Source organism: Rissa tridactyla, chromosome 8, assembly GCF_028500815.1.
Source record: "Rissa tridactyla isolate bRisTri1 chromosome 8, bRisTri1.patW.cur.20221130, whole genome shotgun sequence".
Lineage (NCBI taxonomy): Eukaryota > Metazoa > Chordata > Aves > Charadriiformes > Laridae > Rissa > Rissa tridactyla.
Window position 1 is genome coordinate 1,703,527 of NC_071473.1, and position 27,144 is coordinate 1,730,670.

Here is a 27,144-nt window from a genome sequence, read left to right on the forward strand (position 1 = left end):
TTTACAAAAAGCTTTGATCAGAAACTCTTTCCAGATATGGGCAGCTGAAATGGTATAGAGACAATCTCAAGGCAATCTTAATTCACGTAACATTGATTTACTTAGGAGCTCATAGCTTAAAATAGGCTTTGATGGCAATAGCTTATCTCCTCGAATCTGATAAACTCTGAGGACAGATGTATTGCTACAATTAACATAAAGTATATACTGCAGAAAGCAAGGAGGGAAATAAGTAGGCTGAGAAAACAGGCACTCCTTAATGCCACCTCTGACAGTGTGCACTTCATAGCCAGGCTCCACGCTAATTGTGGGACTCACCAGTAAGCTCCAAGGAAAGAAATGTATACTGGGAGGCTCCCCATCACGTCTGAGCTCTTTCCAGAGGTGATTTTTACAGCTTAATTAACATCTGTCACCAGTCTCTTCCCTCATCTCCTCTTGGGGAAGCAAGCTCTGCTGTGGCCTTGTGTTTTGTGAGGCCAGGGGCAAACCTGAACCATTAGGTTGGATTTCTGAATTGCTGCTTCAGTGTGATTTTGCTGCATATCTATATTTTAAAGGCCCAGGCATTTGGAGAAGAGACTGAGGACACCTGTGATGAGACTGTGTTCCTGCAGACATTCATCCCACCCTTTCAGACCCTCCGGAAGAAAACTCTCCGTTGTCCTGCAAAGACAGGTCTGGCAGAGAAGCTGTTCCATGCTGTGGGACTTGTCACTCTTCATTTTCGTGTATTGACTGCACCAGGCACAGCCTATTGGTCTAGGGTTTGGACTCGGGGGGAAGCTGAAGGAAACGTGAGGCTGGGAACTACACTAAGACCATCAGAGCGACCTTACCAGCGCCAAGCAATGCAAGGAAGGCAGTCCCGTCTGCGGGAGTCTCCCACAACATAGCATGAAATGCTATCTGAAAACCAAATGCTAATGTCTTCTCTAACACCAAAATTCTTAAAAACCGCTTCTTAGAGCAGTCAGCAATGGTCAGAAATTGCTTCTTGCAGCCATCCCTCAAAACCATGTAAACACAATCAAACCACGAGTTACCGCTCTGTCTAGCTAGCTTGATGAAAATAACGTGCGGGTGAAAAGCAAAGCGTTTCCGAGTGACCAGGCAAAGGTTGCTTGTGCCACGCCGTGTCATGGGGAAGGACACAGCAAGAGAAGAGGTGCTGCTTCTCATGCACCTCTCTCGTCACCCAAAAAAATGAGTGTTATTTGCAAAGATGGGTCTACTCAAAGAAAGAAGGTGGGGTAAGGGAGCATGACATACCATGGTAATTCCATAACATTTCTCAGGTGCCAGTCACCAGTTGAGGGGTGTTTAGTAAAGTTGGTTGCAACCTGGAGTTTCCCTTGGAAGCCGGGGATATTAAAATCTTCTAATTTTTTTTTTTCATTCCTCGCCGGAAAAAGAACATGAAAAGTTGAGATTTCCTGCAAAATGGAAATCCTGAGTGATTTTGCTCTGACAGCATCAGAACATTGTATTGCAAAGATTTGTTTCAACATGCCCGCAGTCTTAACGAGGTCACAATACTTCACTTCCACAGAATTGTTTGGAGTTTTATAAAAACACAAATTCAACAGGAATTTTGGAGTGAAAACACAATCTTTTGTTTTCATCAAAATGGTGGTTTTCAGTAACTTCCCCCTGAAAAAAAAAAAAAAAAAAATCAGCTTGGTCATAGCTTTCCTTCCTTAAAGAATTATAGTTTGCTGGAAAATTTCCAGTCTCAAGTCCATTTCCAGTTAAGCCTATGCAGAGAAGTTTTGCAAGCGCTTACATGTTTGCAGGAGCCGCGCCATGGACATATCATTACAGCTCCAAGTTGTTTAATCTTTTGTCTAAATATAAATAGATGAGTGAATATCTGTAATTTCCTCCGTCCCCCTAGCTCTAGGGAGTTTATCTGAGCAAAGGAAGGCTTCAGGATTAGGGCCAGTCGTTGGGGCTGTTTCCAGGCTATCTCTTCAGGAAGGCTCATGAGCTGTTGGAAGATAACACCCTGCTCATATTTGGCCTGATCAGCCGTGCTCCAAAGGGCACCCCACATCCAACCGCAGCACTGATTTAAAGAAACAACAGCTCGGCTGTTCTGGGCTTTCCTGCTTCTGGTGCAAAATGGGAATTTTCCCATGAGGTTGAATTGACTAAAAGGGCCTCTTTTCTTCCATTTTGCTGCTTGGACCGACCTTCCCTTTCTTTCATTCCTTTGCTGATTTGGGACCTGCCGGTGAGCAGAAATCACCTTGTCTCCATTGACCTGACTAGTCCAGTAAACCTGGAAGCTGAGGTTGGTGTTCTTCAGGACAGACCTCCTGGAGTCTCATGCCAGTTTACAGGAGCTTTAGTTCCTATTGGCCATGGTCACTGCTCTTATCTTTTCCCATAAGCGTTATCAATGTTTTCCTTTTCATCAGAAATGTCTTCTTTTTCTCCCTCCTGATCTCTGGTCGCTTGCCTACCAAATATTCAGCAAAAGGGTGAGCGCTCACCCTGGTGAACTTGGATCCACATTTCTTCCCAGTCCCATCGCTCTCCTCACACGACCCCAGTTTCTGCTTTCCCTGTCCAAGTCCTATAGCTAAAACAAACAACGCCATCACGGTGGTTAGCTGACACAACCAGATAAAGACGCCACAGCTCATAAGGAAAACTTGGACGGGAAGCCCTAAAGTTTGGATTGCACTACGCAGGGAGTTAAGCATTACCAAAATAAAACGCACTCCCTCCAAAAAACAGGTTCCTATGTGATCTCGTTACCCCCGTAAGGATTAAAACCTGTTCTTAAGCTGGGCAGCTCTCCTGCTCGGTAATGCCATAATTCAGACGTTTGCTGAGCTGCAGCTATTTGCAGTTGTTAGGCTGAAACGGCCTTTCATCTCTGCAATCGCATTCAGTCCCCCAGCATTGTGGGGACGCAGGAGAACCACTATAAATAACCGAGCCTTTTCATGTCAGCTGGTACAAATACCAGCCACTTCGAACAATCTGACCTTTCTTGGGGATTCTGACCAATCTGCAGTAGAAGACGGCTAATATCTTTGAGGATTTTCCATGGTTAAGGTATATATAAAAATTGCTAGCTGTTTGTGTGCACTCCAAATGCTTTCTGGCTTGTTTAATCTGGCTGTGACACTTTGTTCTGTGGTTAAAAAATGAAAGTAACGTCCCAGGTAATGATTTCTGATGAAACCCATTATTCTCACAACTATTTTTAAACGCCACAGAAGGCAAATCAATCTAACACACCTACAAGACTAATATTTTAATAAACTAACAGAGACAGTGGTCTAAAGCCATGGTATTTTTCCTCTGAACTCTTGTTTTTAAATGAAACCCTGTGAGGTTACCTTGGCATTCCCTCGCATGAAGAAAGCAAAACCTAGAAAATAAATTCCTGTTTGTGTCTCCTGAAGTTCGTCTTCTGCTTTAAATGGAAAACAAAATTGAAAATCGCTTCAGCGTCGTAATTAGCAAAAGCTGATGAAGGATGTTCCTGTAGAAGGTATTAAATGATTATGAGATTTCCCCTTCTTCCACACACCTGTTAAATGGAATGTGATAATGCCTCTCTCTTATTAATATCTTATGAGAAAAGTCAGAGGGGATGTATCCTCGATCAAGAGATCCGTTTTATACTTACGGCTATAGTTCATTCTGGAACACGGGACGAACCTTGCCTCTGTGAGAAACGAAAGATATCGACCCTTTTCTTAGTCATCCAGAAAGCTAGTGAGAAAAGGCCATAAAATATGGAAAATAATCTAGACTGTGGCTTGCTTCCTAGCTTTGCTAGAAGCTGTACCGAAATCCGCAGAGGATTTTTCATGCCCGGCATCCCCCCTTCACTCACGCTGTGGCTGAGAGGTTCACCCCCAGCTGCCCCGTCTGTAGGAAGCATAGCGGAAAGGATCACAGTGATCCACTTGATCCGCTGGGAGAAACGGCTGAGGGAGGTAAACCTTGGGGGAAAAAAGAGACTATTCACAGTGGGAGGCACTACCCGAGAGCGGCTGTACCTGGCTCACCAGATTTGCCAGGTTTCTTACGCCGCTTCATAATCCCTCGTGAGCCCAGTACACCTCAATTATAGATGTTCGTCTTGTTTCAAGGTAACAAATATCCAAAAGATATACAGAGAGCAGAAATGTACCTTTGTTATGCCTTTTCTTGGGGTTTGCTCTCTTCCATTTTGCCCTTTTGCAGCTTACAGACAAGTTCCTGATGTTCTAGTCGGTTGGAAAGCTATGTACCTAACAGAAGGTGCTCAAGAGCACGGTCCTCGTTCTGTAGGATCAATGTGTCTGGTCTGGGACTGCAAGGTGAACTCTCCATCACGTCCTTACAGCAGCTCCTAAGCTGCCTGCAAGTAAGCAAAGCGGTGTGATGGTGAAAGGTGGTTGCTGTTGCAGAGTAAGGCTGGAGATAACGAAATATCGTGGCCACAGCACGAAAGCGTATGCACAAACATTGTCTTCGAACAAGCGGATGCTGACGGGACGCCTGAGAAGCCCTTCACGGGTTTAAAAGTGCAATAGATTTGAAGGAAATCAATGAGGAAAGGTGAGGAAGGATGGAAGGGAAGGGGATCGGCTGGAAAACCTCCCCACCTCCCTGCGTTGCTTCCCCTGCTCCCCAAAAGGAGCTGGCAAGTTCTCCCGCAGCTTCTGGGAAATTCCCAGAGGGACAATCAACTCTCCGCTGCCCGGGCAGTCCACAGCCAACGCAGCCGCTGATTTCTTACCCCGGCTCTTCCCGCTGAAGCCGAACTTGCTCACAGCTATGTGCTGTGCTTCAGCGAGTGGCGGTGTTTTTACGTTCGCCCCTTCGCAGCGAATAGCGGGAGCTTTCAGACGCGTTTCTCGGGGACTGTGCTGTTGCCGCAGCCCAAGCCAGGGGCTGGAGCAGGGAGCGACCCCATGACCGGCATTAGCGGCGCTCACTCTATTAAAGGCAGCCCTCAGAAAAGGAGAGAGTTACTGAATGTCAATTAAAATGCTTCAGTGATTTAAGTGGGCAACTTCCATGCACCGCTTTGTAATGCTACACCCCTCCGTCTCCAGTTAACGGCACTGCTCTTACAGCAGCCCCCAGTAGGTGAATTTATGCAACAGCATTGACAGTGACCTTAAAGAGTGATCACGAAACTATTCTCCACGCCTGAAATTCGTAACTCAATCTGCTTCCTCCGCGGGAGAGGACGAGACCAGGCGGGGAGGGAAGGAGCAGCTCGTTGACCACCCAGAACGAAGGACGGACCTGAAATCACTCTGTTAGCCTTGGTTCTTCCTGGTGCACATCCTAGAGAAAGCGTTGAGAAAAGCGAGAGGCGCGATACCTGCAGGAGGTATGAGGGTACTCGTGTCCGGCAGCAGAGCCAGAGGGACCTCGGTCCCTGCCGGAGCGGGCAGCACCCTGAGGCTGGCGTGGGTCCGGGTGCGAGTGATGCTCCTCAGGGGGGACAACGGGGCCCTTGTTCTCACCGCAGCCACCGCCGTCCCGAGCTCTAGGGACCACCGCTCTGCTCACAAGGGCTGTCCCCGCACCCTGCTGCCAGACCCACAGCGGCACCCAGCACCAGCCGGCGGGCGTCCCGGCAGCTGCGCCTGCTGACTTCTGGGAAAGGATGACTTTTGTCACTTGTCTCATCTCAGACACGCTGCAAAGTTCAGCTGAAGGCTTTTAATGGTCCCTTGATGCTGAGCGTGCAGATACAGAGAGATAGAGAGCATAATAAACTTTCAAAATATGATCTAACTGCATAGCACATCGAATGTGTATCTTAACTGTATCCAGTGGAGCTGAGTGGAAACAAACACGCCATTTCAAACCAGACCACACACAGCAAGATAGTGCACATGACTAATTTTGATGACTGATTTCATATAAATAATGCACCAAGATTAGTAGATGCACTGTAACATCCCTTCATTTCACTCCTTTAATTAACTTTTCATTGAGACTCCAACTGGAAGTGGCTGATTAATAAAGTGCTGGCTTTTTACTACTTAGATTAAAAGCACATCCTGTCCTTGCCGAAAACAGTGAGAAACTGCATGAAACTTAGGGAATAGCCTGCTTAATGCCATTCAAATAATGCCGGCATTATAGCTCTTGGCTGGGTGGCAAAGGAAGGAATAACAGGTGTAGATAAGGAGTGGGAAGAGCACGGTATTATGGTCGCTGCCTGTTGTAAATTGCTATGGGAACCAAACAGTTGTGTTCTAGATCAGTTTTGCCACCTACACAAAAGGGGAATAAGACACAGATAACCCTACAGCTGAGTTCTGTTCTTCTGATGTCTGGCAATGTTTAAATGAACTCATGAAGGAAGTGTTGAGTAGCGAAAGACAAATGACCTTTTCCATCTGGGAAAGGTCTTAAAAATCTTAAAGCTGCAACGCCTGTGTTTATCAGAAGAGAAAGAAGGGAAAATGCAGGTGAGGAAGAGAGAAGCCAAATCCACGGTCTCTGAATTCGGAGAGGATGGCAGGATTTAAAAGAGCAAGTGACCTTCAGGAAATTGATCCCGGCGTTGATGGATCACTATATTTAGGACACAGACTAATAGGTCAGCTGTTGCCTCTTCACTGCAGAAAAGGTAAGATTTCCTACCCCTCCAGAGACAGAAACTTTAAATGGCTTTGAATGAAGCAATTTTAACACTTATTACACCATCCCCAGGGATTTTCAAACTGTTCTGCAAATACGGCAGGCAGGTAGGGGAGATGAGTCCTCCCATCCTGTCATTACCGATGGAAAAACTGATACGCGGAGATGTGACATGACTTGTCCCAGAAAACCTCCCTAAAAGGGACTCTCATCGCTTGCTTCTCAGGTATGTGATTAACCACCAGCCACCTTTCCCTTTCAACAAGTTCCATAGGAGCAGAACCACAGATCTCACATATTTTTTTAGTACTAAGCCATCAATTAGTCCAGGTTTACGCAAAACAGTGCCCAGGGTCTCTTTACAGGTCTATAAACCCGAGAGGACCTATTTGTGATCTTGGGCTGAGATTCAAGTTTTAAAGGAAAAGCGAAACTGGGGCAATTTTTTTTTCATTCCTTCAATTTTCCTACTGAGTTCTCATATTCTACATTTGAAAGCGCCTGCAGGGCTTGCGTGGAAGGCAGCTTGCAGATTTCCAAGGCCTTTTTCTGTTTCAGTCTTGATCCCAAATTTTGACTCTACTAAGGCTGGCAGCCCCTCCGTACAGCATGCGTAATACTGACATCTCAAATAGCGTTTGGATTGGACCTTCCAAGACACGTGAGCAATCAAAGGCACGTTTACGAGATCCATCTGGAATGGGCATTGCCCCTCTCTCACACCATGGTGGGGGAGAGCAAAACACTGCAACAGCAGCATCAAAGCTGGATAGGGGAAGCTAATAACAGCAAACAGAAGATGAAAAAATAAGTAATAAAAGGATTACCCACTGCATGGGAAGCTTCCCAAGGTTCAGTATGACTGTGGGAAAGAATTCATAATCCCAGGTTTCATTCGGACCCTGTCTGGGAACAAAGGCACCTGTATTAAAATCAGTGTTGTTGATTTTGGCAAACCGTGATCAAATAGAATAGAAAAGAATAGAAAAGATGGTACAAATCTGATTGTCCCTGGGCATATAATTCTTGGTGCTCCACACATCCTCTCTACCCTTTCCACATACATCTTGGCGTGACCCAGAATCCTTTGTTTTGCACAACATCTTTTTTGATCGAGTGAAAGCTCAGATCTGAAAATATCCTTAAGATGGCAATGGGGCGAGTATGAGAGAGCACTCCGCAGCTGGAGCGAGCCGGCTTCACAGGGGCAGCCCTCCTACCTGCCAAGTCTCACCACAGTCTCCCGTCCCCTGGATCCTTTTGGAACCCACTCTGAGAGAAATTCAGTCATATGTTTAGTTAATTTTAAACTAGAAACCAACCAGAAGACAACCAGAGTTAATAGTACTCCTTTAAATTAGACGTTCTCCCGTATATGGAAAAAGTCCTTGGCCGGGTTTCTCAGCAGCTGGAAACGCACATAGCTCCTCTCAGTCCCCAGCAGCTAAGCACCTTCCCCAGCGCTTCTTTCCAAAGGCATCAAGAAAAGCAAGATGGGAAAATGAATAAATACTGGAATCACTCAATAAAACATTAGATAAGAATAGCCAGAGATAAGAATAGCTAGTAAGGAGGAATGGGGGACCGGCACAGGGTCCTTCCGCAGCGAGGTGTGGAGCAACTGGGGCCATCGCTCTGTGGGCACCTCTCCTGAAAATAAAACTGCAGCACCTTAGCACGCCCCCAGGACACAAAGCGTTTCACAAGCAGAAAGTGCTACCAGCTTACAGTGTCATTCACTGCTGAACTGTAGCACGGAGCGAAAAACAGCATCTATTCAATAGCTGTTTGGGACAGAAAGTGAAAAACAACATGGCCATTGAAACGGCGGGAGGAATTTCTGGTAGGCAGAGCGTAATGAGCCAAGTTGGCCTGTGGCCAGGACATGGAGGTTAGTCATCTCCTTTTGTGAAAAGTGCCATCAGATCTTCAATGACTGAGAGCATTCAGGACCTTGGGTTTCTGTCTAATGCAGAAGATGGATAACAATGCTAAAGAGGAAACATCAGAGGCGAGTATGATTATAAACAGGGAGGATATGCGAGATATCTTCCAGATAGAGGGGGAAAAAATGGAGCTTTAGGCACTGGCCAAAACAAACAGAAATCTCCATGAGTGGATGGGGGTCATTCCAGGCTACTACATGAATTACATCAGGAACCGCCATGGCCCTCCGCGTGGCTTCACAAAGTTTGGCTTTAACACTTGAATGCCACTGGCAGAACAAGAGAAAAACGCTGCACCCATGGTCAAAGAAAGCCAAGAAGGAAACTCAGGGAGATAGAAATTAGGAGTCCGATTTCACTTGGGGGAACAATTAAGAATTATTTATTGAGGATGAACTAATGGATCTTTATTTTTAGAGGAGAGCTTTGGGGAATTTTAAGAGTTTCCCGCTCTTAGCTCATATTTAAATAATAAATAACTATCTGAGTTCTGGGGAAGGTTCAAGACAGCAGTTTATCCAGTTGCAGCCAGGCCACAAGGAATTGTTCTCAAAATTGAGAGAATGAGAATAACTAGCATTCCTGGAGCCAATTCAGATCTTCTTCCATCTTTTCAGAAAAGACACACGTAAATAATTTCACCTAGTGTTTTTATTGTGGTCTGTGCTGTGAAAACAGCGGACAACCCTAAAACGTACGTTTGTGAAACTAAAGGATAGATCAGTAACACATCATTCAGCAAGAAGGTCTGCAACTGTGAAAATAAATCCTGCAAAAATAATCCTGATGAATTTTCAGCCATCGACAGACCGAACGAGCCTGGATACAAATGTACGAAAATTGAACTTTGCCGATGTTGAACTATGAACATTGAACTATGCCTCTCTGAGCTGAAAGAAGGGCTGAATATCAGACCTGATGCTTTTCATCTGCCTCAAACTCTAACTAAAATGCAGACACGCAAAGCTAGCTCTAATTATTTACTTTAAAAACATTATGTACTTTATTTCAAGTACAACTTTTAACACTGTCTGTAAGCTATTTATAGGGACTGTGTCTTTATCCATTTCACATACACACGGCAGCAAAAGGTCGTTCGTAAGTATATATCAGAAGTGGAAGACAGTGAAGAGGGATGCTAATCAGAGTTGCTCCTAACCACTTGCTGTTCAAAGAGCAGCGCGGGGCTAGATACTAATGTATTTGACCCTTCAAAAGCTTAGTAGCCAATTAGCTTTGTAAAGGCTGTGATGAACTGCACTCATTTACTGTGCGTCCACACACTCAACTGTCACGTTTAACAAGCAGCAGGACCACCTACGGCTGCCCAGCAAGGCCCTTTGCATACTTAACGCTGAGGCCGCGTGTGTAGTCACTAGAGAGGAAAAAAGATGTAAAAAGCACAGCTTGGGATGACTTCCACAAACAAAGCAATGTCATTTGCAAAACTGTAAGATTCCAGTCAGTTCCGTAAGTTTGCAACGTTTTCCTTGGATTCTCAGGAATGGCTCCAGAACATCTGTTCTCTTTGCTGCATCAACGGCAGGTCTTACATTTCCTTCCAGAGCACCATAGTCATAACCATGCAGGTAACCCCTGGATAACCCAAGGTGATCCTTGACGTCTTCATTGGAAAGATCGTTACTAAAATGCCTGACCACATCTGAAGAGGTTCACACATTTGTTTGTTTGACACGTCGAGCTCGTGTTTCCCTCCACGCTGCCCCAGGATGCTTGGCCAATACTGGAGCCCATCATGTCACAGCACTTCATTCCCATCCATAACTCATGAGTTAGCAGTGCAGATTTGCTGTTTTCCTTCTCAGCCATCGCAGCAAGCCAACCAGGGCTCACAAAGCAAAGTCTAGGTAGATAAACACAGAGACGGATTATCCAAGGCTCCTTCTATCCCTCAGTGTCCTTCAGTCAATGCAGTACCTGAAGACCAGCAGGGCTGATAGCACAGCAACCAAACCGGACAGGTGGGAACACCCTTCACCTGAGAAACAACTGCACATAATTAGTCAGCTACTTGGGAAGGGCATTTATTGGTCTGGTACCAAATCGCTAAAACACTTAACATATTCTTAAGTCACACGTGTCCCACGAGTGAAGTATGTCCTTGGCAGGAAGCTGAAGCCGAACAGACTTAAACCCGTGCTTAAATATAAGCACATACGTAAGTGTCTCAGTGAACTGTGGCTGTGTTGACATTCGTATTGCTAGCCAAGGTGCCAAGCAAAATCATTTATTAGTTTCTTCTTTCTCCCCATTTACTTTTATTTTTTTATACTGGAGTCTTCGTAAAGAGAAGTTGCATTTCATACCAAGCAGACACAACTAATCAGTCTTCTTTAATAAGGAGAGAAATTAGGCAAGAAGGACAATGGTGGCTGTGAAATTAGAGAGAGATGTTGATGTCTTATTTTTAAAGCCCCTAATTTTTTAAAGAAGCGCTGTATTTTAGCCCTTGGCAGCAGTGATTATGCAAAAATAAGGCATTGCGTTAGGCTACTTTGAGCTAAAGTTTTCTTTAAAAATTTCCAGTAAGTTAAACTTAATGGAAAGTCAGGGATATTTGTTTCACGAATTAAAAGGAAACTTTCCCCTTTTAAGTAGCAAAGTGAGAGATGGGGAATGTTTCTTTTTTCTCTCAACATATACCAGTCACGCTGCCGTACTCTCAAAACTTCCTACGCGTTTTCTGTCTCTCCGTTGAGCTGCCATCATCTGCCTCCCAGCACTGCAGCCCCGTGTCAATTCGAGGGCTACGTCTAAGCCTCGGCCATAATTCGTCAGGATCAGATGGCAGCCCGTCCTGAATGCACCTCCTGAGAGCTGGGACGCTTCTCACCCAGCATGGAGCAAAAACAGCTATCTGAAGCTGCCCACCTGCTCCAGGGCCACTTTGTCAAATCCGATACTTCGGGGGGGTGACACCTACCTGTCAGACTGACTTTTGGGATGTTGACACAGCAGTCGGAGCGAACATCTGTTGCTGCTGCTCCGTGGTGAGCTCATTTAGACGCTCCAGAAGCAAAGATGAAAACATGTTTCGGTGCCTCCCTCCTGCCTGCTCCACCTGAGAAACCCTCGGAGTCTCATCTGAGCGGCTGAACAGCTGTGGCCAGACGACACCTTATCCCCTTCCCGCTTTGGAACATCGCTTTAATTCCCAGCTACTCCCTCGCTGAATCCTCACCACCAGTGGCGTTCCCCTGGGTACCGAGCTGTCCCTACGGCCATTTTCCCACCCTCGCATATAAGTATCTCAGCACCCAAAGCAAGGGGAAATTAGACCATTTGCTTTGTAGCTGATGGGAACTGGGGATAAATTTAAAATAAAAAATAAGAAAATAAAAATAAAAAAGGCTGCAAATCAGAGAGTGCAGCTCCAAGGTTGGGTGTCCCACTGAATGGGAGTGTGTGGAAATGCTAGGGCAGGATAAGGGACTCGGTCAGTTAGAACAGGGTGCTGGAAGCAGCGGGTTGCAGCCCGCTGTCCCCCCTGCTATGGCTGCACGCCTCCTGCAAACCGTTTAGAACGATGCACACTGTTCCTTATCTCTAGGATTTGCTCATTATTCAGGTTCGGGGGCTTTTAGGTAGTTTTTTGTACTCTTCTTACCTTGTTCCAGTTGCGCAAGCAAAACCAGGTCCCTTAGCAAGCAGCTTCAGTGCATCTGGGTGAGTTGAAAAATGGCCGAGAAGCCCGGGCTCCACCACTGTGTGATGCTACTGCAAAGGAGACGCAAGCGGGAGAGTCAGGCTGGGAAATGCAGACAGGACAGTCTCTTTGGTTACCTGCCCACAATTAAGCTGTGAGAAGCTGCCCGGGTCAGTCCTCACTCTGGATCTCAGCCTACATGAGGTTTTGGGGCTGCAGAAGTGAAAACTCAGAGCAAAGCAGCAGCCCTGCTGGGCTTTAGGCTCAGATAGGGTATCAAGCCCTCTTTTCCAAAGCTGACAGCAATTAGAGGAGGGTGGCAGATGCTTTCTCCCAACGGCCTCTTGCTTTAACGAGCACCTCCTCTGCCTCTAACTTAAGATGCAGCTGGAGACCCTCCGTGTCACGCACAAAGCTTACATGCAGTGCCACTCGGTAAATAATAAAGACAGCAATATAATATAATCATAGCTGCCTCTGGGATAGACGTTTTCTCAGTGCGACAGCTTCCAGAAGTTCAAAGCCTCGCATGAACAGAATACACGCAGGCTGTGTGTGTTAACTAATCAGTGTCTCCATCTCTATGTGATCATTTTCTAAATTGCCATAAAAGTGGTACCAAGAGCGCAGAAGATGAAACTCTTCTGTCTGGGTGCTGTAATCACACTGAATGCATCTGAGCAGACTGCATAGCAAATGGGCACCGGGGATTTTAAATATCTCAGTTTCCATCATTAAACATCGTAAGCTAGTTCCTGCTTCCTTCTCAGTCACCTCTCCTGACTCCATCAGGCTGCTGATGCAACGCTGAGTGATATGTGGCAGCACGTTACTCTCAGTGGAGATTAATTGTTTCTTTTTTAAGGCTTCTACAACCCCCACCCCCTCTGGGTCTCCCACTTGGTAAAGTCACACGTCAAAACCTAATGGGAAGGTGTGAGACATGACATGACTTTATAAGAAAATAAAATTTGGGCCAAGGGAGATGGAGTTTGGATTTTGACAAGGGACTTTGTTTTTCTGTTTGTTTCTTCCCCTAAGACTATGTTTCTATTTTTAGACCTGAATGCACTGCTGTGATTCATACTGTAATTGCTAGAGGAGATGGAGAGGGACTGCACCTGTGTGGGACCACGAGGGACCACAAAGTGATGCTGGTTCCTCCCCACGCTGACGAATCCCCATTGTCTGCTGTGCACAAACACCGCTACCTGCCCAAAATCCCTTCAGCCCGCAGATTTCCCTTTACAGCTGTCTCCAGAGTGTCGCAAGGGAAGATGATGGATGGGCAGAATTTTATTTCCATTAGAAGGAAGCCAACTGAGTATTTCCATCTGCTTTATTAAAAATACTAGTTCTCGCTTTGCTTAATCTTGAAAAATGCAACATATTTCTGCAGCTGAGTTTGCATTTTGTCTAGGAAATGGATGCCTGAGGTGGAATGATTTTCTGTGGGAACAGAGCAAGGTGGAATTTGGTGCCTTCCCCCCACACCCCATGGGCAGGGGGCATCCAGCTTGGCAGAGAGAAGCTGATACCCCAAAATTATCATCTCCCCAAAGGGGTCGTACTTCAGGTTTTTGGCAAGGTGGGCCCTGGAGTCCAGCAGCGAAGGCAGTCAGGGAGGTAACTGGAACTGGAGACCTCCTCGTCATCCCAGCCTTGCCCGCTGCTCCGCTCCCTGACCACCTCCAAGCCCTGCATGGCATCGCTCTCCCTCCTTGATGGGTTTCTGTAATTCCTGCTGCTGACACGCTGCTCGTGACTCGTAATTGGCATCAGTTACAGCAGATTGCTGGAAGAAGTGAGCACTAAAGTGTTTGGATTCAATGGGGCGGGAGGGATGGGGAGGGAAACACAAGAGATGCGGGAGCTTGGCATCTAACGTAGGGGCCTGAGGGAGTCAGCTGTGGGGGAACAACTGCTCTATCACAGCACTGTACAACTAAAACTCCGTCCAAAGAATAGAGTTTGTTCAAGGTTTTTCTTTTCTTGCATGGCTTTTCCTATTTCCCTCTTGTTTTCCCAGAAACAGAACATGACATTTATTTTTCTGGACAGCACGATCTTATGGCTATTCCCCTGTGACAGGGTAATCTGAACACAATTATGTTCTGTTGACAAAAAGTGATAAAAGTGTATTGTGTCAACACTCTGAACTAACAGATTTGTCATCTGCTCTACTCTCAGATAATAGAAACAGATTTAGAAAATGCTCTGACAGACTTTATCTTCTTCCATGGTTAGGTAAGCCCCAGCTCTGTGCTTGGTTACTGTACCCCATGTTACCCCTCGTCCAGGAAAATCTGCCCGTCTGCGTTTTAAATTCAAGTGTAAAGTTCGCCTTGATGGACTTCATTTGGCAGCTTCTAGCTTATATGCTTTGAAGTAATTCAGCCTAAATTCTCCATTTCAATTCAGTTCTGTTACTCCCTTTTTTTTTTCTATGGCTTTGGAAAATCCAACATTTTTGTGCACCATTTTTTGCCACGCAAATTTCCTTCTAGAAAATGTATTTGACAGTAGTACCTGCATTACATCCTCCCTCCAGCTGACTTCTTCATGAGTTCATGGCCAGCAATCTCCCTGGACGGTCGTTTTCCCGAGACAGGCACCCACATTTGCCCAATAGGTAGGGCCAGCCCTAAGCACACGCACTTCTCAGCGGGAAGGTGTGCGCACATCGTAACGTAAACCACCACCCCGTCCTGAGTCTGAAGACAAGTCTCCACTTCCAACTCTTGGCTTTTGGGATGACAATTACTGCTTAAGAGCTAAAAGGATGGTGATATCATTCAAGCAAAATAGAAAAAGCTTTTTCACAGCCGAAGAAAAGCCAGTTCCAAAAATTTCTGTAAAATATTTTGTTTTGCAGCTGTGACTTCTGCACTGTTAAATGCCATGAAACAGCATTTCCATTCGAAAGGGGCATGCGCAATGTATATTAAGGCTTTCCAAAAATAGGAATCAATAGGCACCAGGTGCAGGTGTGGCACGAGTCAAGCACGATGGCATTTGGTCACCTAGCTAACGCCTGTCTGAAAAGATCATGAACATTGGCCTCCTCATGAGAACAGCAGCAATGATAGGTGCCATGAAGATCTCTGGTCCTTCCTCTGCTCGTTCCTCCAGCTCCCAGCTTAAACACTATGTCAGGCTGGGACTCCTAAAACTTGGCTCTTTTAGGACCACAAACGTGAGGGTAATCCAAAGCCTACTCTGATATGAGGTGCATGCTGGCCTCCCTCTCTCCTCTAGCCTATCCACCACAGCCCACTTTGCTCCTCAGCTTCTGCAGTGCCCCAGCACGTCCAGCCACGAGGAGCTCGTCCCCGGGTAAGCAGCATTTTGCACAGACATTTCCTTTGATTCGATACATTTGTTGTTTGAAGAGAAAAATGCCATCGGTTTTGACAGCAGGGTGAAACCAACTGAGTATGCTCACATGAAGCTCTATTGTTCATTCCCCCGATACAGCTCCTGGCAGTGGGATCTTTTTAGTGTGGGGGTGGAATCAAGGCATTTACATCCTGAAATGAGAATAATGCTCTGGAATAGTGGCTTAAGGTAGTTTGGCACCCTATTCTGATACCCATAGCAACCTTTAAAGAAAATTGAGCTGGACATTGCAACGGAAACTTAGCACCGTCTACAACTGACTTCACAACCCAAATTTCCCAGAAGAAGCCACAGCTCATTACCCCACCTACAGAACCTCTCCTGAAGGAGAGCACAGATCTGACTCTTGCTCTTCCTCCTCCTCTCTGACTGACAGCCAGACTCGGTGCTCAGCAAAACAATGCTGCTGTGAGAAAACAGCTAGGGGAAAAAAAGGTGCTAAAGTTCTTTTCAGAACTGACTTAAAGCAGTAAATACATTGTGTAAGGAACAAGTTTGGGTAAAGTGAAGCGATACCACTACGGACAACAGATTTTTGCTTATCCACCAGCTTGATCCTCTCTGTGTTACCACACCGAAGGCTTAACATCATGTCAATCTCCATAAATTTTGTCCTAATGTGTTTGACCGTATCAAAACAAGCTGCATATACCTCATGTAGTTTATTTTACTAAAAATGCTTGGTCCTAACTCTAATCATTTTGTAAGGTTATGCTCAAGATAATTTTTTTGGTAGAATTTGGTCATGGTTTTAACACTAGTCCAAAGTACCTTAGAATCCAAGATACTCAGCTTGTAGCACTTGAGTTTTCCACTGGAGTCAATGAGGCCATTATTCACGTGCTTAAAATTAGGCGTATGCTTAAGTGCTTTGCCTTTGGGATAAAGAGCCCATTTGGGACTCTTCGGTACTTAGCTCTGATAAAATCCATCCATCTTGCTTAGATGATTAAAACAAAAGCATCTTTCTCAGAACTTCCAACAGATGTTTTCATAAATTTTAACATACTTCTTTTCCCCGTCTCATTCATTTCCAGTACAAGTATTCCCTTAAAAGCTGAATGAGAAAATCTGTAAACTTAATGGAGGAAATTTATTTGGATAGAAAGACATCTAAAGAAGTATAACAGCACTTGCAATGATCTCTGGCCAAATTCCGCACCCATTAACTTTCTTTATGCCTTTCCCCCACTGCCAGATGTATCTGTGCAAATGAGATTTTCCAAAGAAACTATTGTCTTCTCCGAATCCCACAAAATCCTTTCTAATAGTCTCCGAGTAGAGTTTTTAACAAACCAAGTGAGTGTATAACTGCTCGCTCCATATGTCTGAAGTGTATTCTTCCTTCCACCCGCCCCATTTCATTCTGTCGACAACATGCATTTTGTCAAACCTCTTACTGCAAATCATTCAGTCAATGAAACCGAAAGACATTTCAGCACATTTTTATCAACAGAATGTAATTTTGTGCAAATCATGCTGTCAACAGGAAAGAATGCCAGAAGAAAAGTGAAAGAACCCAAACTCATTTTGTCCACAAAAAATAAATTACAGTTTGCTTTTATTTTGTGCATGTAGACAAAATGGAAATAGCAAAACTTCCCCATCTGTGGACAAAATTAAGATTGATCTCTTAATTCAGGAAACCAAATGGTATTTGGTAGAAAAACACCAACACTATGAAGGACAGCTGAGATGCTGAGTCAGGAGAATTTTTCCAGCACTCCACACCTTTCACTGTTTGCGTTGTGTCAGTGAAATGCCGCTTGAGATATTCAATCCATTGTAGCAAAATATTCAGTGATGAGCTGGAATACGGGCATGTAGGCTGAGCTACAGGAAAATGCAGATGCTGTTTCTTTCTCCAGTTGAATGGCGTGGGTTGCTCTGCAGGTGCATGCCCACTGCCATCTGGACAGTGCCCTCTCGTCACTGATGCTCCTCACGGCTTTCTGCCGTACCTGCAGCCACCTTCCCTTTTCCTCCTTTGTGACGCTTTCATCCCTTTGCTGCTGTCAGGTTTGCTCTTGTTATTAGAATAACAATAACTTGCTATTGCTCTTGTTCTTTCAGCAATCATGGCTACACCTCGGGGTCCTGGGCCCACCGATGGCTGGCACCACGCAACGCAGCCCTGTGGTCACTGAAGCTCTGCAGGTCAAGGCAAAGAGGGGCTTCCATTGGAACTAGATGCTCTTTAAGGTCCCTTCCAACGCTTCTGTGATTCTGTGTGAATAACCTACTTGCAACTTTTCTCCACCACAGGACTGAAACCAGCTTCTACCTCCCAACAACTAAAAGGACTTTTTTGCTGCTCCACGGCAGGGACGGGATTCCCTGTGTTAACCCAGCAAAACCCACCCAGGCAAAACATTCGGCTTCTCGAAAGATGGAGTGAGAACTGGCCCCTGGGAGCAGAAGATTCCAGGAGGACATTGAACCATTTGCTTTCCTACACCTACTCAGGTTTTACTTCAAGGTGTGCTCAGCTGATTATGATTATAAGCTTATTTTTTATAAGGACGGCTGGTTAATTCTCTTTAATATCTTGACACTATTTTTCTATGGATGGGGGTTATTTCTCAATATGGCAAAAGACAACAATAACCTTCCTGTGTTTTTTGAAGAATTTTGCCGTGGTTTTGGATCACCTTATCCCTTCCAGTTCTTCAGTGAATTGTTCAAATAAGGCCTTGGAGAACTGACAGTCCCGAGGAGTTTGTGTGGGGCTGGAGGAGCAGAGACGGTGGCTGTTATCCAGCATTTTAGAAATCGGAATGAGACTTACCACATGCCATTTTGGTACACGCTGTGGGGGACGGCAGATCATTTTCTCCATCAGTCCCCAATCTTTACTGGGGAAAGCGATGATCCAGCCAAATTCCCGGAGTCCTGCTCATCCACAAAGGAGGGACACGCAGAGAGAAGGTACGCATTGTGCAGCATTAAAAATGTAACTGCTTTGAGACACGGGCCAACACACTGACACCAAAAGCTGGCAGCAAATATGTCAGAGGGATCACGAAGTTGGCATGAGAGGGTTTCAGCTAATACAAGAGATTATTTTCAGGGCCTTATTGCGTGCCAAGCACAACACAAAGCTGGCCTCAGAGAGCAGCACTTCTGCTGGAGCCGCGGGGGGTGGCAGCGGAGCGGAGCAGTCGCCCGGGGAGAAGCCAGGCTTGGGTTTTTATCTGGGACAGCACCAGGGCTCTGCAGGGACCAGCTACTTCTTGGCTGTGTGTCACTGCTGTGTGTCCTAGCCAGCCTCTATTTGCAGCGGTCGGCACTTTAGTGCCCATGGGATTGGTCACCTTTTGGATTTCTGTGTTCTCGCTGATACGGGAGGGGGACTCGGTGCATCCCTTTGGCTGCGCCGGGCTCCTCAAGTGAATTGCAGATTGGAAAGCCTTCACCTTTGACAACATCGAGGACCTCCTCCTGTTTAATCCCTACCTGCCTTTCTCTCCAGAGCAGCCCCAAAGGCAAGAAAGCGCTCATTAAAAGCATAGTGTCACTTTAAAAGCAGTAGATCGATTCAATGGGAAGAAGTATCCCGAGGAATGAAAAAATAATTCCGTACCATTTTGCTGTGCGGTTCTCATGGTACCTTCTTGCCATTTTGGTTGTGCCGACAGCGCTGCCTGTTGAGAGAAGGATTCATACCTGCGAGGCACAGGCAGCAAGCACTGCAAAGCATTTACTTGGTCTGGATCAACAGGAATGTTCCTCCTTTTAAAAGCTACTGTGCCAAAGCCTTTCTGAATAAGTGGATGAGGACAACGGCTCTTCCTTCAGCCTGGCCACCCTTGGCCACTGCCATTAAATGCCCTCACCCTGATCAGTTCCGCTAACTAACCTGTTTTTTTCTTTCTATGTTGACTTCAGCTTGCACAAAATGCTCGGTCCTGTCCTAGTCGTGTCCCAACCACACCTTTTCAACACAATTTTGAACAAAAAGAGAGGTAATGAAGGCTTGGGAATTTCCATGTTTTTCATGACTGATTTCTTGTACGCGTGTCACGCAATTAACTCAGATGGAAAGCTGGAAATCTTGTATCAATATGAAACTACAGAACTCTGCTGTAGGACACCTGGAAATCAAACCAGTAATTACTAACACAAAGGTAGATTGTACATTCCCTGCTGGAATTTACCCACATCCTCATCCAACAGCAACAATAAAATTATAGCAGTGGTGATCAGAAACAAATATTCAGATGGCAACCTGTGTTGCTTGCCTATTATTCTGCCGAATGCAACCCATCAGCACTTTTAATTTAGAGTGAAAAGTTGGGCAGAGAACAGAAGAAAACGGGGAGAGGATTTGAGTGGCTGCTCCTTGGCTCAGCAGCAACTGCTGCAAACGCCGTGCCTTGTGCATGCTGACGGGAGTCAAAGCAGCATCTGCGTTGGTTCCCCCTTCACTTCGAAGGAGTGGGGGCTTGAGATGGGTGGTTGAGAACAAGCTGCTTGCAGAAACTCATGAACTTACCACCCAAGTAGCTTGCTGAAGTTCACCCTAGACCACCTACTGTCCATCATGTCAAGTAGATGGTTGCAAGGCCTCCTGGACCACCTCATGTTAAACGTGGGACCTAGCCGCATACACAGCTGGCCTCTTCCAGGCTTATCTATTAAGTGCACCCGAAATGTTGAGCTCCGGAATGGAACTAAGTCAGCCCTTGGTACAAGTTTGATAGTAAGGATTGTGCTGCTGGTTTGGAGATCAACCAATTGGGAAAAACCCTTAATGTTGTTACCATGGAACAGCAACAGCCTCCCACATCACTGCGGATGTGCTGATGTGCCAGATCGTGGCCAGGAAGGAGCAGTAAACACGGTGCTCATGCAGAGCTGCAGAGAAGTGTGTGGGAGTACAGTCAGGGTCACCTGCTGAAGACGTTAGCTCCCAAACCTTCTGCAAAAAATGGCTCTTCGTATTGAAAAGCTGAACTCCTGGTAGTAGAAACCTGGAAACGTGGCCGTTTGTTTTTAAATGGCGAAAGCCAGCTACTGGCAATTTCCCGCAGCAGCGCAGAACAGTTTAGACTGGAAGGGACATCAGGAGATTTCTGATCCAACCTCCTGCTCAGAGCAGGAACAGCATGGAATTCAGCCCAGGTTGCCCAAGGCTTTTTCCAGCCCAGCCCTCCACATGCAGCCTCTCTGGGAAATGTCTTCGGCTTGGACAGGTCTCAGTGTGAATTCTTTTTTTTTTTTTTAACTCTTTTGTCGGTTGGAACCTCCCTTCTTTCAATTTATCACCGTTTTATCTCTCATGCTCCCCCCATTAACCTCCTCTCTCTCAATTAGGGCTGATTTTCTTGCATACATGTGACGTGATAGAAGCTTTCGGTAATGGGAATCAATCAACGTGCCCCAGTAATTCTAAGTGCACTATGGGGAAACAAAAATACAACTTTCAGGCAGAGGTATCAGCTCTGCCACTAATGAATGTATAGTGGCGTTATGGGGGAGCGTGGCCCCATGAATCCAAAGTGATTTACTGCGTTCTGCTCTACATCAGGAATCTGCAAACCCTTTAAATGTCTAACATTTAAAAATATGTATATCTTCCAACACGCAAACCTAGGAAATGTTCACAGACTTTGATGTTGGCACTTTTCACTGCTGTTTTTGGGGTTTTTTTGTCATAATAAAATCGGTTCTGCTAATCACCATTCAGGATGCAGAACTTATTTCATTTGAACTGCAGTTCAGAGGAAAACATCTCTTGGTTTTATTCCTGTCCCAAAATATCTGCAACTGAATTCAAAGATGGACTTCAAACCGCATCCTTTGCGAAAAGTTCAGTTCCCTCATGCTAGCAGTTGGATCCAAACCTGATGTCGCATCAGTCTTGGCAATCTACAAAAAAACAGTGACTTTCAACCCAAAAACCACCTGTATGCTGAATTATTTCTTAAAAAAACAAATCTGGAGCAGGTATCTGCAAGGGTAGGGAAATCAGCAGCGCCTGGCCTCTCTGCTTCGCTCAAACAGCTGGCATTCCAGGAAAGACGCCAATAAAGGACTCGGGTGATTTTTGCCAAGTTGAGTTTTTAATTTGTGTACTTACATGACTGAATGCAAGATAGATCTTTAAGGTTCAAAAATGAGAAGAGAAAATGGAAGTTCACCAAAATCCGGCGGGGTTTGGTTGGGGTTCTTTGGCTCCCTCTTCCCCCTTGCCCTAACACCTCTCAGCCAAGTTGGAGGGCAAGTGGCAAACCAAAGTATTTTGCCCTGAAGGGTATTAACAGGGGCTGATAATGTTCCCAGGTCATTTGTACCCAAATTAAAACCTCGGAGCTCTGCTCTGCCGAGTGAAAAGATAAGCCCTGCAAAATGAAGGGGAGTGAGGGCAGAGGAAAGGGACAGACCCTTCCAGCCCAGCAGCCACGGCGGGTTCTTCGTTAGGGCAGAGCCAGCGAAAGGTGTTTTGACAACACTGGGCTGCCCAACCTTCTCACCACCTCCGTGTCGTGCCTTCCCCCTAGCGCTTTTACCCGGCGATACGAATCCCCGCCAGCCACCATCTGGGGCACCTTGTCCGTAGGACCATATTTTGGGGGGGTGCCTGCGTGTGTTATTCCTGCTCTCCAAAGGCGGTGCCCAGCCTGCGCCCTGCGGACGCGTGGCCCGTGCTCCCGCAGAGCGGGCGAGCCGGCGCGCTGCCGGGCACAGGTATTTTCACCAGCAGGAGCGATGCTTCCCTCCCGTCTCTCACCCAGGGCTTCTCAAAGGCTCTCGCCGCGCATCTGAGCTGCGCTCCCTTCTCCCGCAGCCAGCAGATTTACACCTGTCTGTGCAGCAAGCCAAGAACAGTTTGAAATTACCTGGCCTATAATTTTGGCCACCCTTTGCCTGCTGTGCTCTTCCCTGACACACAGAATGAACTCATTCACTCCAGCTATTTGGATACGCACCTCTCTTTTCCAAAACTGCTTGGTCTATTTTAGCATAACTTTCAAGAACGCCTCTTAGCACAGAGAGTCATTGAAAAGTACAGCACCGTTAAAGCACCCGACAACCAGCTGCATTGCTGCGAAACTGATTTATTGAAAAATAGTGGAAAAAGGGATTTAGCATGCCTACTCTTCCAATATAAATGACAGCCCAAAGCTGATCTGCTTTCCGGTTTGTTTGACTTACACAATTTATATGGCACATGTCCCTGGAGGAATTTATTAAAACACACTAACAATTACAGTATGTAAAGAGATATTGTGCCTGCAGCCAGGCATCACTTGAACTCCCGGGCTGACAGTGCCGCACACTTGCTGTGTGGCCTCTGGAAGTCACTTGGCCTCCAGGAATGGAGTTATCCCAGCAAAAGGTGGCCTCAGCCCCCCCCTCTTCCCTCCAGCAGCCCCGGGGCTACTAACATGCTGGGCTGGGCCAGCTCGGTGCTGCCCCCGCTGCTGCCTGCACTCCCATCGCCAGCCACCCCATCAGAGCACCAGGAACTGCACTTGGCTCAGGGGTAAAGGGTTAATTAATTTGCATGGACAACGGCATTTTGGAGATGCTGTGCTCTGTCTAATTGCCAGGGACTGGAACAGGTCCCAAGTGCATCTTCTTCTCTACAAAAGCGATGCTGCACGGGCAAAACCATCTCAGACTGCGGCATTGTTGCTGTGGCAAAAGCTTGTCTGACGGCGAGAGCCCTTTGAAGGCGGCGGCTGAATCAGCTCCCAGATACCAAAGGCTTGTTCTCGTTGCCGCAACGCACAAGAGATTTGTGCTGCAGCACCGCTGGGGTAACCTCTCCATTACAGTCCAAGAGGGAGCAGAAATGTCAAGACCCTAATGGAGAAAGGGAATTTCTGTGAAACTCATCACTGTGTGTCCAGAAATACTCCCAGCAGGATGCTGTTCCTCGGGAAAAATCTGAGGATGGAGAAGCGAGTGATCCTTTCTGGGGCTGCTCCTCAGGCTCAGCCTGCACTGTCATTTAAGAAATAATGTGAAAGAGACAGAGAGGCTGGAGACAGACACCTCGGAGCAAAACTACAGTTCACACGTGAGGTAAGAAAGGAGGTTGAAAAAGCCAGGGTTTCTCTGGGGAGCGTAGAGGAGAGAGCCGTCGCTACCTGCTGCGGCTGTTTGGAGACGTCGGGTTGCCTGCACCCGCGCCGCGTGCCGGCGAGCCCCAAACGGGGCCAAAACAACGCACCCGCCTTCCTCACATCTCTGGGAGCATCGCTCTCGCCTTCGAAATGCCCCAGCCACCCAACCTGCCTCATCTGTGTGGCTCTGTGCTGAAGTCTAAGCGTTACACAACACGATAACCCCCCGCCAAAACGGCACCACAAAGGGAACTTCAAAGAGCTGCTGAAACCAGAGAGGAATTGGGAGGGAGGAAAAAATGAAAAGATGGGAATTGCAGTAGGATATGGAGAGCTGTGACAGTGCGGGGAAATGGGCTTAGGAAACGCTGCTGGAGTAGCACGGTGGTGGAAGGACCTGCAAAGGGAAGGGTTACGGCTGTTGGAGAAGCAACCCATGGTGGTCTGTAAGAGATGGGCCATCGCAGGAGGCACTGCAGTGGGAAATGTCACCTGAGACCTCCTCGCCTGCAGACCCAGGCCCAGGAGCAGAGCCTGTTTGGAGGTGGCAACACCCCCCTGATGGGGACAGGCTGCATTTGTCACATACAAGAAGGTTTTCTTGGTGCTCTGGTGGCTTTCCGTCACACCATTGAGATTCTGCAGCCTGAAAGTGCTGTATAGGTCTTCGCTCAGTCCTTACCCGAACATGCCTGGCTTCCTTGGCAAGTACCCCGTGACGTACAGGGGCCTTGGCAAAGCTCCCCATGTAGTTTTGGTATTCCTGGTCCCGACCCCACCGTCCTCATCCACCGGGCTCATGCCACCGCTCCAGTGATGACCGAGCCATGGGGACTGGACAAAAGAAGGCCCTGGAGAACCACAGGTGTAGGAGTGGAGTCTGACATGCAGTGGGGTGATAGAAAATAAAGAAATAAAGCAAGGTCTGCGGTGCTTTCTCCATTCTTTCTGTCTTTCTCATTTCCTGTTGCTATGCCATTCCCCAGGCAAGCACAAAAGGAACAGCTTCCTCAGCCACAAAAATGAGATTATTCAAAGAGCCCCTCTGTCTTCTCATATTTATTGTGATAGGCAGTGTTAGAAGTGTTTGACAACAACTCAATTATTCGCAATGAATAGAAGCAGGGTAGGCAGGCAATTATCCACTTTACCCATGTGAGAGACACCCATATTCAAAATCCACATTCAGAGAGATCCACATTATTTCCAAACCATTTTGCATATTTTTAATTACCAGCTTCAATTTAGCTGGATGGTTATGACTCCAATCAGCGCGCTTTGGAAGGGCTGAGCACTTGGGTTGGAGCCAGGCGTGCATTGTCTCGTTCACATCAGCGCGCTAATGTGCAATATTTGGACTGTTTGGGTTACGTTTTAAGAAGCAGCCGCCGGAATGCTGCACAGCATTGGAAAATCTGATAAAAAATTTTAATCAAAATAGGAGCAATGAAAAAATTCCCTTAAATATAGATTTCAACAAGATGGAAATATTATATCAAAAAATTAAATGACATGGAAAGCTTCTGTCATATGGACATTTCGCGAACATTTTAATTTTTTTAGAACTCACTTTCAAAATAAACATTATTCCTTTTTCTATGTAAATGTTTTTACTTAATATTTGAAATATTTCTACTTAATATTTTAAATATTTTGAGCAACCTGAACTGTTCTTTCTGAAGGAAATATTTTTCTGGTCTTGATTTTGTTTCTTTTCCGGGTGAGAACATTTCTCAGCTGCAGAACATCATGGGAAGCTGAAAAAATAGTCTCTATCCCTCTGAAGGAGATACATGTCCTTCTGTATTATTTGCTCCAAAACATTGCAGTCAAGTTGGAGTTGAAAGGGGAATGATGTTAAGTAATTTTTACTACCTTTCAGTTCAATAATAGTATGTTCCTCACACACACAAAAAAAATCGTAAATCACAGTTTAGGTTCACTTTTAAAATTTGAAATTGGACTTTTGCATCCACTGTTGCGTGTGTTACCAGAATTTTCCGGCCATAGGAATCCGCATTTCCCTGTGCAAAGGTTTCTAAGTTTCACAGTATCCGTATTATTCTTAACTCTTCAGCTGCTGAAGGCACGGGATTAGATAGGATTTACACTTTCCTTTTTCTTAAGGAAACCTTAAAACGTTGAATTAAGCAAAAAGTAATACTAAGCATAATTTAATGCCTTAGAACCAGAAGTCAAAAACATTTCTATTACTTTAGGTGATCTTGTAACTGGGGGAGAAGCTTCACTCACTGTTTTCAAGGTACAACTTTGCAATGCCAGTGCCGTAATTTTAATAAGGTTATTCCTAATTTGCTGAGACATAACAAGGTTCAGAAGTTGGTCCATGGTATTTTTTACAGCTTCTTTAAGCTCTTACGCAGTCCAATTCAAACTCAATCACTTCCAAGTGCTTACACCCCCCAGCGCAGCCAGGCTGCGGGCACACAGCTTGCTCCTGAATGCACAAATCTAACCGCAGCTAAAAGTCCTCCTTACGCCAGCTGTGACGATTGGGCCAAATGAGATCCACGGATCGAGGGCAAGGACCTCAGAGTATCGTTTGAGGCTGTAGGCATCTAATTGCTTCAAGAAACTCTCCTTTTCCGTCCTTGCTATGTACTTCTCCTTTTCAATTTCACTGCATGCCCTTCATCAATGTTCCTCAAGATGTTGGCTGTGAGCTGGACAAAGAGTACATCCTGCCTGGATCTCACCAAGGTCCCAGACCTAGGACACGTCCCACGTTCTTGTAGGATTTCCCATATTTCTGGTCACCACCGGTGGTCCAAGGTGCAAAGCCATGATCCCTGGCTCCAAAGAGATGTGCCGAACCTGCATGTCCAGGCTGGGTCACCACCGGCTGGGTCCAGCTGCAGCCAGGGCCTCTGCAAAAATGGGGAGCCCGCAGTAAAATCATGCAGGAGATCCCAGTAAAAAATGAGCGGATGTGCTCCACATTTTTCTTTTTAATCCTTGTAGCTAAGCTCTTGAGGACACAACTGTCACCAAATCTGACGTTGCCTTGTCTATGTGACGCCACGTTGTGATTTCACTGCGCGTGTTTCGGGCTTTGCAGCACTGCAAGCTCTTCAAGGGAGCAGATGCAAAGTTCCCTTAAGTCAATGAGCCTTGGATCAGCTCTTAAAAGGTTCAGTGCCATGACTATTATTTAATTTTTATGTTTTCCTTCTGGTTCTCCCAGAACACCAATAAGAAAACTTGTTCGGGGAAATGGGGGTCTGTATTTGCATATTTATCCAGTAACATTGTGGGTAACATTGGCTCATGTTCTACGGTGTGTTTGTTTTCATTGTGCAGATTTCATCTGCTCAGGGGGTTCAGTTATTTGACCTATATTAATATTTAATGATACAAATACTTAAAATAAAAGTCCAGGCACAGCCAAGGCTTTTGGTAACTCAGCTTTAAACAGCCA

General features: G+C 46.0%; 1 long non-coding RNA gene across 2 annotated transcripts; it reads left to right on the top strand.

Annotated features, from left to right (window-relative positions):
* Positions 1–2,931: 2,931 nt before the first annotated feature.
* On the top strand, positions 2,932–24,647 carry LOC128913971 (uncharacterized). 2 transcript variants are annotated; one of them, XR_008468136.1, is made up of 5 exons: positions 2,932–3,069; positions 4,213–6,607; positions 6,691–6,844; positions 13,292–13,857; positions 17,704–24,647. It is a non-coding gene; the product is annotated as an uncharacterized LOC128913971 (long non-coding RNA). The 2 variants fall into 2 exon arrangements; XR_008468135.1 differs by lacking the exons at positions 13,292–13,857; positions 17,704–24,647 and adding an exon at positions 11,232–12,280.
* Positions 24,648–27,144: the final 2,497 nt, after the last annotated feature.